The 16,344-nt window shown below is 40.5% G+C and overlaps 1 protein-coding gene across 3 annotated transcripts in view; it reads right to left on the bottom strand.

The window, feature by feature from the left end:
* Positions 1 to 10,644, bottom strand: part of LOC123498042 (zwei Ig domain protein zig-8-like) — a 181,388-nt gene extending 170,744 nt beyond the window's left edge. For 2 of the 3 annotated variants that reach the window (XM_045245118.1, XM_045245119.1), the window contains exon 1: positions 10,467 to 10,644. The gene's annotated coding sequence lies outside the window, so the exon portion shown is untranslated. The remainder of the gene's footprint in view (positions 1 to 10,466) is intronic. The other variant, XM_045245117.1, reaches the window with a different exon arrangement.
* Between the last annotated feature and the right edge of the window lie 5,700 nt (positions 10,645 to 16,344).

Below are 16,344 nucleotides of genomic sequence, written 5' to 3'. Positions count from 1 at the left end.
CTTGCCATTACCTTTCCTGACTATTCAAAGCCTTTTATTTCCTGCTACCTTTTCTAGTTTTTCTTTTCACTCTAACTTGTCTCAGTGTTTTCTTTTTTGTTTCCTGTCTCCTTCTATCTCTATGCCACTCACTTCTTTCTACTTTCCCTATGCTATTTTTCACCGTCAACTATTTTTCCACCCGTGCCTTAAAAAGTCACTTTTTTTCTTACTGCTTGCCATTTATTTTTTCATGTGAGTCCTATGATATTGATTTCTTCCTATATTCCTCCAAGCTATTTTTCTCTTTCGTATCTCTTTTAAGCCATTTTATTTCTTTATCTCAACACATTTATCTCCTTATACCTATTTCTAGCCATTTAATTCTTCTATCATCCCCAAGTTATTTATTTCCATCTGTATCTCTCTAGTCTTTCATCTTTTTCTAGTATCATTAAGGCATTTATTTCAATCTCTCTACCGAAAGCCATCTATTCCCATTGTCCCCATATTCCCATCTGCCTCCACAACACCATTTATCCACTCAAACCTCACCCACGCCATTTACGAGTATCTTCCCTGTATATCCCCTAAGCCATTTACCCAACAGTGTCTCCCCTTGCTATTGATCTTTTCTTGCCTCCTCAAAGCCCCCTTTTGCTTCCCTCAAACCATTTGCCCTCTCCACGCCTCCTTCAACCCTTTCATCCTCTCCATCCTCACCCAAGCCTTTTATTCCCTTCTGCCTCACTACAAGTCTTTTATTCACCAACACTACGGCTCCTCCTGTACCTGGTCTTCCTTTTTATTGAGTGACTTTACCCTCTTCAATACTGGGACACATTTTTAAATGAGAACCCGAGCCTTTTATTCCCTTCTGCCTCACTACAAGTCTTTTATTCACCAACACTAAGGCTCCTTCTGTACCTGGTCTTCCTTGTTATTGATTGACTTTAACCTCTTCAATACTGGGACACATTTTTCCCTCGAGATTTGTGTACAATTACACCATTTTATTGACATTAAGAAGGATCTAAGAAGTTCAGAAGATTAATAGCCACAGTATTCACTATTTTTACTTCCCACATGAGTTTCTGAAGCTGTGTAAAATTACCAAACAGTAATCAGAATGAATATGGAAACGCGTCATGGTACTGAAGAAGTGGTTAAGATAATTGGCTTAGCTTTCTTTTTCTTGTCTTACGCTGCTGGAAGGAAATTAGAGTAAATTTATCTATTTTTAGCTATTTTTTTCATATTGCCAGTAGGAATATTAAAATGTTTGATGTAGGAGGCGTTGCTATGGACGCTCCTGGCTCGGCTGGCTGGCTGGCTGGGGCTTCATTTTAATGCGTCAGTGTTTACCAGTAGCGTCACCAGCCTGCTCCTCTTCAGCTTCGAGTCTCTTAGCTGAAGGTGATGGGCAATGTTTCACTCTCAATGTATTCGTGTATCGTGAAAGTAAGAAGCAGGAGGAGGCAAGCCATCGAGGAACTTTCAATACACTTATCCTGCAGTTTTGTATAATCTTTGTGGACATTTTTGGGAGACTTGCACCTTAGTTGTTCTTTTTTATTCGTTGTTTTTGGTGTCTGTGACCAGTGTCCTTCTTACATAAATAAAAAATATATCCTTAAAAAGCAGTTTAGGTTTGAATATCAGTGAAAAAGCATCAGGTGAAGTGTAAAAAAAAAAAAAAAAAAAAAAAAAAAAAAAAGTCCCTTATGTTGATATTAGTGAGTCCTTTAGTAATTTTGTTAGCATTGTGTGGCCGCGGTGGCTATTCCTCTGCCCGGGATGACGAGCCGTGTCCCTTGAATGAAAGTGACGGGAAATGAACGTTCCTAATTATTTCCGCCATCATTGCAGCATTCACCTCGTTACTGCTGCCTGGGGAGAGAGCAAAAGGAGGAGGAGGAGGAGGAGGAGGAGGAGGAGGAGGAGGAGGAGGAGGAGGAGGAGGAGGAGGAGGAGGAGGAGGAGGAGAAAAGAGCAGGGCTAAAATGCAGATAAGGTTTCGAGTCTAAGAAGTCTTTTTTTTTTTTATATTATATACTCGTGTGTGTCTTTGCCTTCCCTTCCCTTCCCATCTCTTTCCTGAGTTGCGTCACGTTCCTCACCTGCTTGTCAATTAAAGAAACTAACTCCAGTCCTGAACACATGTGATAAAATAATATTAATCATGAATATTTGAGTTTAAGAATCATTTTACTATACCCAATTTTTTTTTTTTTTTTTTTTTTTTTTTTTAGTTAATTATCTGGGCTGCGTCTCATCTTCCTCTCCTGACTGCCGGCTGAGTAAATGCACTGCAGTCTTAATAAACTTGTGCATAAGCTTTGCGGCTTCAGTATAATTCACAGCGTGTTTCCCTCAGTGAACTTAGCCACGGCAACCCCCTTTCCCACCTTCTCTCTCTCTCTCTCTCTCTCTCTCTCTCTCTCTCTCTCTCTCTCTCTCTCTCTCTCTCTCTCTCTCTCTCTCTCTCTCTCTCTCTCTCTCTCTATATATATATATATATATATATATATATATATATATATATATATATATATCATATGTATCTATCTATTTATCTCTCTCTCTCTCTCTCTCTCTCTCTCTCTCTCTCTCTCTCTCTCCTGTCAGCTGCAACAATCGAACTGCAACCTCACGGAGATCATGAAGTCAACACTGGTCTGTGTCACCTTTAGTCAAATTACGCGCTACCTTTTCCATAAATTAGTGAACGTGAGAAATGATTAATTGAAATGGTGCCTCAGCTTACCTTTAATACTTCCAACCCGGAAATCTGCCACCTCATTAATTAAATATGACTGAACAAAGAGTCTTCACGGTCATTAATTTTCCCACCGAAATAAAAAAAAAAAAATAATACTCGGGAAACTGAAGCCGCGACTTTTCTGCTTCTTGCTCTCTGCGTGATGGACGAAAGCCACAGAGAAGTAATAAGTCTTTCTGATTGTTTCCATCTTTATATTACGTTTTTTTTTATTTTAACACTTTTGCTGCTGTGCGCGTCTTTTGTTATCCTTGAGACATCACTATAATGAATTGTTTAGATGAGCATAATGACGAAGACGAGAAAAGAGTTACATAGTTTATCTTTGCCAAGTTAGAGAAGTATGCTTTTAAGATAATGTAACGCCAAATAGAAAATGATAACGGGAAAGATTCATGACGACGTGAAAAAGTGACCACGTTCATAAAGGCATTTCTTCACTCTTTACTCCTTCACTCTTCATCCTTTCATCCCTTTCTGAGGTAAACTCCAGAACACTCCTACAGTCTCTCCTCTCCTTCCTGTGTTCTTATGACTTGAGCTGCTTCAGGAGAGGAGTAACGGGATATCTACAAAAAAAAAAGGAAAGAAAGAAAGAAAAAAAAAAAACTGGCCTTCATTTTAAATATATCCTTTATCTAACTTACATTTACCAGTGGCAAAAGTAGAATGCTTATTTCTGGCTTATCTTTTTTCACGTGTGTGTGTGTGTGTGTGTGTGTGTGTGTGTGTGTGTGTGTGTGTGTGTGTGTGTGTGTGTGTGTGTGTGTGTGTGTGTGTGTGTCCTTGATTTCAGTCTTTGTAATGTGAGCAGGCGAGGGCGGGGAGTATGATGATGCAATGAAGGGAACGGTAGCGAGGGGATAAATATATTAAAGGCTTACTTCAGGTACTCCAGATAAGTGGTCCAGAGAGGCACCACCTGACGCTCCACCTCCTCCACCGCCACTTGGCTACCTTGCACCTGATACCTGACACCACCTGACGCTCCCTCACCACTTTCATAACCACCACCACCACTACCAACATTATTGCCATAACCACCAACACATTGTTTACCATAAATCTCCTTCTACTCACTACGTTTTGCCTCTTACCTACCAACTTGCCTGTCTGCCTGCCTGGTCTCACCCACCCACCCACCCACCCACCCACCCACACACACACACACACACACACTTGCTTTCTACTTACGTATCACTCGAATATGTACACAAGTTTTCCCTCTCACACACAAACAAAGCCTTTAAAACATAAATGTACAGCAAACATAAGCAACCCTCACTCAGCAGGTACACTCAGCACGTACTACATATACACCGAAGCCTCACACACGTACGTACATAAGCAAAATGCGCACACACACACACACACACACACACACATACCGTACACGAAGCAACATGATAAAATAAACACCAATCACACACACCATGCACTTGACTCACATATTCTCGTCGTACACAACACACCCCGAGCCGAGCCTCACGGAACACGGGGAACACGAGACCTAAGCGTCCTTAACAACCAAAGGAAGGGAAAAAAACATAACAAGAGGCCTCACCACACTTTACTGGAGCAATGGAAAAGCCTTCATAAAACAAGCTTCCCGAGTTTAGTGTTAAATTATGCAATATGTAACAGACCAGGTGGCTTTGTTAGTATAATGCCCGTTACGTAAAAGGCGAAGTGTGGGCTGCGGAGCGCTTCTCTGATGGAAAAGTAGATAGTTTATTGGCTGGAGGGAAAAAAAATGTATAACCTAGAATATATTGGTAGGCTTATGTTAAAAATACAAAAAAAAAAAAAAAAAAAAAAAAAAACGATACAGATACGAACTGTGATGCGACTATATTGAAATGAAAACTGATCTTAGAATGTTTGCTTGTCTAATTAAGTTTATGTTTCCTTGTGTTGAAAAAAAAATGTATTGTAAAGTTCCTATCAGAGAAATGCGAAACGATGCAATGAATACTGAACACATGGGAAGGTTGGTGTATCTAGTCGCTCATTTTATGTATCACCTTCTGGTCAGTCAATTTAGTCAACAAATAAAGGAAATTGTATTGACTGATTATGGTGATAGAAATACGAGTTATAATGACGTAACACTAAAAATAATAGTTATGTGGGAAGCCTTGCATGAGTTCTCAAATTTACAGTTCTTGAACATCACCAGTAACTCAGCTTATCTTTTCAACAGGACCAGGACACAAGAGGTCTGTGGGACTGAGACACGAACATGGTGCCATTTTTAAGGTTCTCGAATTTGGTGTCAGATTTTTTTACAATCATCCGTTGGTTCCACTTAGTCCACACGTCCATGGTAGTAGATGTTCGGATTACAGGTGTATGTTGGTAGGTATTCAAGTGTATACATCTCCATGGTGCTGCGTGCTTGGGTTTATTCGTATACATAGTGCAACACCGACTCATAAACGATGAAGGTGTTACGTTTCCACTAATTAATTGAGGTGAACACATAAAACAAAAGTAAATATATCATTGCCAAGCACTGGCATACAACACCAGAATTTAGAAATGCATAATGTCTATATAAAACACGCTATACATAACGAAAAGTATAACAAATTCATTCTATAAAGTCCATTACTCCTTGATTAGATTGCAGGACAAAGTAATGAAATATAATTCTCAAACACAATGGCAGATGAATGAAATAAACTCACTAATGAGATTCATAGTGCCGAATCAATAGGAAACCTTCAAAGATTTGATAAATTCATGAAAAGAGACGATAGAGATATGTTTGTACTGTAGGTATGGATTATACAAACACTACCACGTCAAAGCGTAATGGCTTCTTGCAGTTTCTTTTTTTTTTTTAGTTCATACGTTGTTACTGCAAAATAAAAATTTCCTGAAGCGAGTGTACAGAGGTTCCTCAGACTAGGAGGGCGGCGCCTGTGTCAGCTACCAGGGACATGTGATAATATATTGGCCAGTGACTGCTGAGTGGCCTGGATTTAGTGTACTGGAAAACGGTTAAGTCTGATTGAGCCTCGAACATTCATATGCTAACAAGAACTTACTGACTGCCTCCACTGAATGCCTTGCTTCGTAAATCTGCAGCCTCGAATGTTGCATCAGTCACGATACGAATCACAAATCGCGCCATCTGAATACGGTGAGGCTGATGTGACGTACGCACCGAGGCCTCAGGAGGTACTCACACAACAAACGTAACACCAATCACTACCTAGCCGGTCTGAAATCGATTAACATCATGCTACACTCACTTCCACTGCATTTTCAGTGTTCCTTTAGTCTTGACACTTCTCATCCACTGATAATTTACTAACGATTGACAACTTCTTAGTAAATCAATGGAAGCAATATATAGAGGAAATATTGTACACAGTGGGAATGAGTACAGCAGGTCACTCCTGTCATCACAGCCTGGGACATCGATTACTGCCGTTAGTGTTAACAAAGAAAATCGAATTAAAAACGCATTTCTAGAAAAAAAATCGGGAACATTTTAGATGGTGGGCACATAGAGTTAATGGATTAAGACAAAAGACAATATAAATGCAAAGTAAAGAAATTCTGAAATATTTAAGAAAAGTTTTTTTCTCCTCTTCCCTTTTCCAAACTTCAATTACATGACAACATCGTTCTATGTCATTCCTCTGATGCCTCAACTGGAATTACAATGAAATCTTTTATGGAGAAAAACAAATGCAAGGGAACTGTCATTGCGTTCATGTAACAATGCCAAATTGTAAAACGTATACATGATGGCCCTTCATGTACCTGCAAGCTCAAAGTGAACAAAATATACATAAAAGAGGAATAATAACAATAATAATGGAGTGTGCAGGCAATGAAGGGCCTGATGTGTGTGTGTAATGAAACGTTTCCTTACAAAGTCCGCGCCAAACTGCTTCCTTTAATGTGACCTAATAAAACTTCTCGTGAAGGTTCGCTTCCATGGCAGGGAGAAGTTTGCACCTCCATGTTTGTTGTCGTGCCGTCGCCCTTAACATTACGTGGCGCCTCTCCATGTGTGTTTACTGCCTCGCCGCCACCCAGCACACCATGGCATACCGTTACCCTCTTCTTGCCTCACTAAACGTAGCAATATTAATATTTTGTTTTGGAAGGCACTGTGTCTATAAGGCTAAGAAGATGAAGATGAAAAGGATGATGATGATTGAAGTGATAGGCAGAGAGTTGTCTTCTATATCATAAAGTCTCTCTCTCTCTCTCTCTCTCTCTCTCTCACACACACACACACACACACACACACACACACACACACACACACACAATCAATTTCATTCGTCTAACATCTCACCAGACTGCGTTCATTGGTTCTTTTGAAATCAAAGCCGTGACATAGAAACACAAATACACGGATTTTCTGACATTTCTTCCTCCACAGTACTGCCAACACTGGGGTGCGAATGGCTAATGTGTGTTTGTCCACTGGAGACTGAGGGACACGGCAGATACAAGACAGACTTAACGCACTACTAGTCAAGATGTACCCGCTCTCTCTCTCTCTCTCTCTCTCTCTCTCTCTCTCTCCGTCCTATTCTTTGTTGACTGTATCAGGAAGACAAAAAGGCGAGGGATACGAGAAAGAACCAGGAGAAAGGAGGAAAACATAAAGTTCAAGGATCATCATGCTTTAGACGATACATTTAACAGACGCGAGGCCATAACTTCTGTATCACTGTTGGTAAAGTACACACACACACACACACACACACACACACACACACACACACACACACACACACACACACACACACACACACGAAACTTTTCACATCCTCCCCGCCAGTCTATTATCTTCCACGGTGGCTGCACGTTAATCTCGGGCATCGCTGAGAACAGAGTAGTAGTAGCAGCACATCCAGAGAAGATTAGTCTTATCACTATTTCTCGGCGGGCGAGACTCCACATAACACCACAGCGACGCTCACAGGTCACCCACCACCGCCCCCTCTTCACCCTCTCGCCCCCTCACCACACACACACATACAAAAGAAATAAGAGAAGAACTTTGTTACTTACCTGGAGATTACACGCCCCGTTACAATTGCGGGAAAAATGTTCTTCTTTTATGTCATTTTTCCGTAAAGAATGATACGCTGCGTGCGATGAGAGTAAAAGATTAAAAAAGTTGAAATTGTCCTCTGCATCAAATTGTATTATTATATTGATTCATTTCCTATGTATTAGTGATCCATTTTTTCTAAGATATACCCAACGAGAGACTATAAAGCTTTACCACAATTATCTACATTCCTTCACCGCCCTGGAATTTCAATTATCCTCTGCATTAAATTGTAGCATTATATTGATCTATTTCCTATGTATTACTTATCTATTTTTTCTAAGATATACCCAACGGGAGACTATAAACCTTACCACAATTATCTACATTCCTTCAGCGCTCTGGAATTTCAGTTTGGTAGGATAAAAACATAAGAAAGTAAGGGAAGCTACATTATTAAACTCTTCAGTACCATGACGTGTTTTCATATTCACTGCTTACTTTTTGATGAATTTATACAGCTTCAGAGACTTATTTGTTTGATTGAAAAAGTGAAACCTCTGGCTCATCTGACCTCCATAGACCCTTTCCTAATGTCAATAAAATGGTTTAATCGTGCACAAATATCAAGGTAAAATGTGTCCCAGTATTGAAGAGGCTAAAGTATGTAGGCTTAAGCGCGGCCACGTCCTTCCCCGTACAAAACATTTCACAATCCGTCCTCTACAAAACTAAAGGATATTTCATTTCACCCCACAAACTACATCCCTTACATGAAGAGGATACCCATTAGCTGCTCCTGACGATGTATTCCTGCCGTAACAAAATACTCAAAATGTTAATGTGGTTTTCTCTCCAAATATCAGGCGACTCCTATCTCTCAGAGCCGCCATATCCTTTCTGAACGAAGAGATTGAGGACTCTATTCTCAAAAAGTTTCGGTGTTTTATCTTTACTATTATTTTGAAAAAGTTGTAGTGGAAGGTACGGGGGCATTCGAGCGTGTTGTCATGTTCAACAAAGGTTCTTCATGGTTGAGGGAAACCCATCCATAAAAACCCGACTTATCATCTCTCTGTTGCCTTTGAAAATACGAGTAGTTTTAATGAAAGCCCAGACTGTTTGAAGATAGAAGTCTTGAATCTAAATTTGTTACCTGCGCTGGGGATTCATTTTTCAACGCTGTGTTTTTATAAATGAGTTGGCGCGACGCGAGAGGCTAGTGGCTTCCTCCTGAGGAATGTGAAGGTCAATGAAGTTATAAAATACAAAGAAAACGTTTAAAACTCAAGCAATAATGTCTTTCTCACCATTCTGCTGAAAAAATGTAAGCAAACAAAAAGAAAAAAATATGCAGCGTTTATTCAGATTCAAATAACGATTAAACTTTAGTCGATAGTCTGTTTAAAAGATGAAAAAAAAGTAACTTTCATTTTCTAAATCACACACACACACACACACACGAACAGACTAAAGGCGTAGCTCAGCAATATACAAATCCCCTCCTCTTTTCGCCACGCGTGACGTCACCAACGCAGAGGGAAATAGCGCGTGTGATAATAACTAACAGATAACTTGAAATCAAAATACTCGTAACGTAACCACTAGCTTCTCTGTGATAAGAGAAAAAATACCTCCAGTTTCTTTCTATAGCGAGTTAATCATACGATCTAATAGCTAAGGCGGTTCATTTTCTGTAATAATCTATCGGGGTTCTTCAGGTATTGATCATTTTCTGTCATTGGTATTTAGGTACTAAGGACAGGATAGCACGGTAACAGATGGGCCGACGAAGGTGACCGCTCGTAAGCCTCCACTAATGCTATCCCAAGCGTAATGTCTCCCTGTCTGCCGGCGCGGTCTATGTTAGTTGTCCTACGAGGCATTGAAAGGATAGACACACCGGCAGATGATGACACAAATATATGGACGGGTATTCAGACAGATAGACAAATACATGGAGGAACAGAAAAACAGATAGAAAGATAGACAAGCAGACACACAGACATACATACACACAGATAGATGCATACACACACACACACACACACACACACATTAACTTTAGTCATCCACATATACATATATCCACACACAAACGCAAACGCAAACACACACACACACACACACACACACACACACACACACACACACACACACACACACTCTCTCTCTCTCTCTCTCTCTCTCTCTCTCTCTCTCTCTCTCTCCAGAAAATTTATACCACGGACCATTACGAAAGATATATTCTCCTTCCGACATTTATAACTCCAAAATGTACAACCACCAGCTTAACACTGCATGTCTAAAGAGGGAATAGTTCATCATCATTATCATTATCATTACTGTTATCACAGACACACACACACACACACACACACACACACACACACACACACACACAGTTAAGTCAGTAAGGAAGAGTATACGTTTTTTTCTATCGTTCGCCGTTTCCTGAGGTCTATCGCTCATTACAGCTCACATCTCTCATTGATAACAGCGGCACACCAATCAGCCACAGCATAGTAGTCTTCTAGCTTTACTTGCTGCAGTGTTACATTCTTCGACTGCAGCGGCTGGGGCAGACTCTCAGGCTCCTAGTGGCACCACCTAAAGGCTACTTCGCGGCGGGTAACTAGTGCAATAATGAAGTAGAAAAAAAAAAGCATCACAAACCAGCAATAAAACGTACGATGACTGCCGCAACTGTGTCATGTATTAGTACAATGAATTATCACTTCTCATCGTAATGGTTGATGTTTTCCAGCAATGACGCGGTCTGAGTCGGCTGAGGTATCACTCGCCTCTGGAGCGACGCGTGGCGGGGCGAGGGTCGATGCTATCACCTCCGAGGCCAGACACACACTGAGGTCCGTTGGCCGCCTCCCTCCGGCCCCTCCACCTCTCCGGCGCCCATCTCGCCCTGGCACTCTCTTCCCTCGGCTTCCTGTTAATCTTTTCATTTCCTTCCATCCCATCACGGAGACACTCGCATATATTCTCTTCTCTAATTTGCCTCTTCTAACGTTCCTAGCATCCATTTCGGCGTATTGCTCCGAAGTACTAATATATTTCATGCATAAACTATTCATTATATAGCCAACCCTGGATTCGGTGGTCCCCTGACAACTATTGCGATGGTGACGTGGCTGCCCGTCCATCCGTCAATCAGTGTCTGTACATCCATACATACGCAAATGCCATGGGACGCTTTGGTCCTTTCAACCTGACGGGAAACTGATACATGTCGCAGTGACGATAACGGTTACTCATGTGTTTTTAGTAAGTAAGTCCTAGTGAATAATTATGAGCCGACCAATGAACCAGATACAGCAGGAAGGTATGTGGCGTGCTGTGAACAAAACCCTGTCAAGGTCTTATCTTGGTTCATGTGACCCGTCAAATCAACTGTCTGTTTATGAGATTCGTAGCGTTGCCACTCATATTTCAGAGAAAAAATGTGTGTGTGTGTGTGTGTGTGTGTGTGTGTGTGTGTGTGTGTGTGTGTGTGTGTGTGTGTGTGTGTGTTTAGTAGTAGTAGTAGTAGTAGTAGTAGTAGTAGTAGTAGTAGTAGTAGTAGTAGTAGTAGTAGTAGTAGTAGTAGTAGTAGTAGTAGTAGTAGTAGTAGTAGTAGTAGTAGTAGTAGTAGTAGTAGTAGTAGTAGTAGTAGTAGTAGTAGTAGTAGTAGTAGTAGTAGTAGTAGTAGTAGTAGCAGCAGTAGCAGCAGTTGAATTATCTGGAAGAAGTAACCCTATCTGAAGCTACACAATGATGGGGAGAGGTCAATGGTCTTCCTCAAGGGTGACACATAATCCCGTACGGGCGGCAGACACACTAGCCACTGCATGGTATCCCTATCCTGGCAGCTTTGTCCAGGACAGCCGCCTAAACCAACCAAACCTGAAACTATGAACCATGAAAACCAACGTGCAAGGTTTGTATGATGTTAATATAGCAGAGTCACACACTGGCTTAAACTCTTCAGTGGCATGACGCGTTTCCATATTCATTTTACCTACTATTTGGTTGTTTTATACAGGTTTAGAAATTTATGCGGGGGATTAAAATAGTGAAGACTAAGGCAATCGATCTTCTGACCTCCATAAACCCTTCTCAGGATTAAAATAGTGAAGACTAAGGCAATTGATCTTCTGACCCCCATAGACTCTTCCTAATGTCAATAAAATGGTCTAATCGTACACAAATCCCATGGTATACATGTATTGAAGGGGTTAAACTTGGATGTCCGTGTTTAGTGACAAGCAAACAAAACGTTTTCCCTGGTAAGGAAGAAAACAAGTTGCATTGTCATTCCAGTCAGTTCCACTGAATTCAGAGCCAATTTTTCCCTTCTGCTGTGCATTGTTGCTGTCTGTCTTGCTCTACGTGATGGGGTCAGCTCTGGACTGCACAACTGCATGGCTCCGCGAGTGTGAACACGTGGCAGGGAGGAGCTGGCCTGGAATAACTGCAGGACAAGGTGAAACTGCCGAGTCTGTAACACCAATGGATAGCGTAACTTTGTCCTTAGATAGTTAGTGTATGTACTAGTTTTCATAGCACGCACGCACACACACACACACACACACACACACACACACACACACACACACACACACAAAGGAATTCTGTGTGTGAAGGTTGCGTGTCGGAGAAAGAATCGGATAGCAGTAATATGATCGTGAATGTACCGCGGTGTTTTGAATACTTAAACTCCAGGTCAGTCGAAAAACCGGGCAATAATTTGAGAAGATACCTGTCAAGCGGAAGTTTGCTGGCGTGATGCTTCCTGCTCGCGGCCTCCTACAATCCTCGCCTCGCCTCGCCTCATGCACTTCCTTCGTTTCAGACACACCTTGAATGAACAGACCTCCATTCAAAAGTGCGTAATCATTTACTTGTTCCTCATCAGTGTCTACTTCATTTTCTAGGCATTGTGTTTGGTGGGATTGATTTGGTGTTTACTATGTTACTAAAAGAGTAGTTGATAGCCGTACCTATAAAATCAATTCGGAAAATCAAATGCTTTTCTTCTGATATATGTAATAATTCAGTTTTTTTTTTAAACGTTAAGGCCTATAGCGCCTGTAGGCACACTTGAAGAGTGTATGGGAAGCGCTGTTCAGCTTCCGCCTATTAGTGGCGCAGGCAATTCTATTTATAGTGGTACCCATATTAGGGCCCATATCACCCCCGAAGTTCATTTTGGGTGTAACCACCTAGAACCTGGGTACCATGGTGACATGTAGGTAACTTTAAACCACTCGACAAATGTGTTTAAGGCTGTACGTGGTGGGATTCGAACCTACGCGTGGACGTCTGCCCGATCCCACGCTCACCACCTTATCCACTATGCCACCGCCTCCCTATCTGTAGGAAGAAACGCGAAGTCCTCGTTTGCTCAGACTTTACTTATGACACAATGTCGAAAAAATATTCACCTGTATTTATCTAGACGTCTCTCTCTCTCTCTCTCTCTCTCTCTCTCTCTCTCTCTCTCTCTCCTCTCTTTCTCTCATACCAATTATTTACTAGAATTTTCTCCATATCTTCATAGGACCAACTGCAAACTTGTTAGAATCAAAGGTGTTCTGGACGCGAGTCATACCTTTCACTTCAGCAAGCACCACCGCCACGCCTCTCACTGTAGGTCCCACGCCTTCAGTCCACGCTGGGGAGTTTCTGTACACAAAGCCGAGCGGGATGCTGTCAATGCTGCGACCCAAATCAACTCTTCGTGGTCACAGACAGTCCCTGGAGCAAGTCATTGGTCTCCTCAGCGCTGCATTACTTTGTTCTCCATCACCATTGCATTCGCCTCGGGACAGCGGAGATCAGCGGGTGTTACTACGAATTCATGAGGCTCCATTTGCGTGGCGTCCCAGATAGACGACGCCCAACGCTCCTTCATCCTGAACCCATCCTGCGATATTTACACTCCCTGGCGGGTTCGTCAATAGATGTCTCACTGGGGAAGCTCGGTGAGGACAAACTGTGGCAATTCAGTGGCGGGCTTGTTTCCACGGTGACGCATTCTTGGCCGCGTCAGGTTGAAAAGAGATACATTTATAGATGTTTTGGTATTTGTGGAAGGCTATTTTTTAACAACCTTCAGTTAATGTTACTTAAGATTTCAAGGATTATTTAATGGTTATTTTGAGAGTTTGCCGAGTGTTTTGCATCATCATTCAGAAAAGAACCCAAGACGATCCGACTATACGTTTAATTAATCGTGTTTTAAGAAAAGTTGTGGAGAAAGATCGCTGTTTCAAGAATGTGGAGAGAGGGTACGATGTGAACGCTGAGGCAAAACGGAGCTCCTTTTCTTATTATCTTTTGTTGTTGCCGTTTTTAATATGAATGTTATTGGCAATTGATCGTCTCTACGTAACTTCCTGGTATGAAAAAACAAGGTCTCATATCTTTCACATGGTGCATACAAATTAATATTTTCATTACTATGGCTTCCTCCCAACTTGATAAAATGGTGTCATGAAAGTTAACCCCTTCAGTACAGGGACACATTTCTTCTACCTTGAGATTTGTGTACGATTAGACCATTTTTTTGACATTAGAAAAGATCTATTGAGGTCAAAATATTAATGGCTAGAGTCTTCACTACTTCAATCCCACCACATGAGTTTCTGCATCTGTATAAAATCACGAAATAGTAAGCAGAATCAATATGGATACGCGTACATGTTTCAGAGACGCTACCGACAAACGGATGAAAGTGGCTTTAGTCTCTAAGTAGTTGTTTGAATTTCTTTTATATCTTTTAGGATTAATCTGATAAAAAATGTCAGTCACCATAGTCGAAAATTTATCATTAAAGCTGTTTCATTCATTAATTGATTCAGATTTTTTTTTTATTGTTCATGTATTTGTTCGGTTCCTGTGTGTGTGTGTGTGTGTGTGTGTGTGTGTGTGTGTGTGTGTGTGTGTGTGTGTGTGTGTGTGTGTGTGTGTGTGTGTGTGTGTGTGTGTGTGTGTGTGTGTGTGTGTGTGTGTGTGTGTGTGTGTGTGTGTGTGTGTGTGTGTGTGTATATATCAACTTATATATATATATATATATATATATATATATATATATATATATATATAACTATATATATATATATATATATATATATATATATATATATATATATATATATATATATATATATATATATATATATATATATATATATATATATATATGAAATCAAAATAAAAGAATAAAAACTATAATGCCATGTCTTGTGCCCTTAAGGAAACACTGAGACTTTGATCAAAGGAGGGATACATTCAGCATGGGATTCTCCTCGTCTAGTATCGAGTCTGTGTCAGAACCTTCAAGAAATAAAGCATTTTCTTGACACGTTACCAGTCTGGCCACGAGTGATCCATATGAACTGAGTGGCTGACTGGATGGTATTTCTGGATTACTGGAATATGTAACCTCTTCAGTACCATGACACATTTTCATCTTTATTCTACTTACTATTTGGTGATTTTATACAGCTTCAGAACTTATGTGGGGATTAAAATAACAAACTCTCTGCCCATTAATCTTCTGACCTCCATTACCGTTCATAATGTAAATAAAATCGTGTAATCATACCAAAATGCTGCCCAGTAATGAAGGTGTTAAAGTTCCTCACCTTAGACTTGAGTGAGTGAATGAATGGTTGGCTCTGCGAGTACCTGCCACTGTCACACGATAGTTGCTGAAGTCTGTTCCTTTGACCTGAGCGAAAGGGTTGGATTTCTGTCAGAGCAATACATTGATTCCTTTTAGGTATATTAATTTTTCACCTTGACATGTTTTCTCTACCAGACCAACGTATCGTGACTTTCTTCCTTCATATCTCCCTTGCATCTTGGAGTGAAATAATTTTGTATTAATGGAACAAGAGTATGTGAAAGAACGTAAGATATTAAATAAAAAGATAATTTCACTCTAAGATGCAGGAGATATTGTTTTCTCACATGTTTACGCTCAGATCTATTTATCACTATTATTTCTTTAATTTTTCCTTCATTTGATTTAATTTCTCATATTTGCGTACATTCTCTCATTACACTTAAGACCATTCAGAATTCCTCCCAAACACGCACATATCGCTTCTCGGACTTTTGGGTAAGATCAAAGTGTAATAACATACATAAATTCATTCACTGCTATTGGTATTCTTCTCTTTACAAAGGTAACATATACATTTGATTTCATTTCTCATATTTACATACTTTCTCTCGTTACACTTAGACTATGCAATGCTCCCTCAAACACGTACATAAATTCAGTCATTGCTATTAGAATTCTTCCATTTGTAAACAATTGAGAAGGTAATATATAATCTAGTGAGGGATTCAGTAATTCATAAACCATCTGACCCGGAATCATTATCTGGAGGGTTTGATCTTCACTCCTTCCATTTGCTTTGCTGTGTTTTTGTGGCACTGCATGTTGATCTCTACTAATAATTCAGACAGGTAAACGTTTCCCTGTTTTATTTATATTCCCCCTTTGCTTATTTTCATTACAATATCCACGTTTGGTTCTCTATTC

This window comes from Portunus trituberculatus, chromosome 47, assembly GCF_017591435.1.
Source record: "Portunus trituberculatus isolate SZX2019 chromosome 47, ASM1759143v1, whole genome shotgun sequence".
Taxonomy (NCBI): Eukaryota; Metazoa; Arthropoda; class Malacostraca; order Decapoda; family Portunidae; genus Portunus; species Portunus trituberculatus.
The sequence above is the reverse complement of the archived record's forward strand: the minus strand, read 5'-3'. Positions and strand labels throughout refer to the sequence as shown.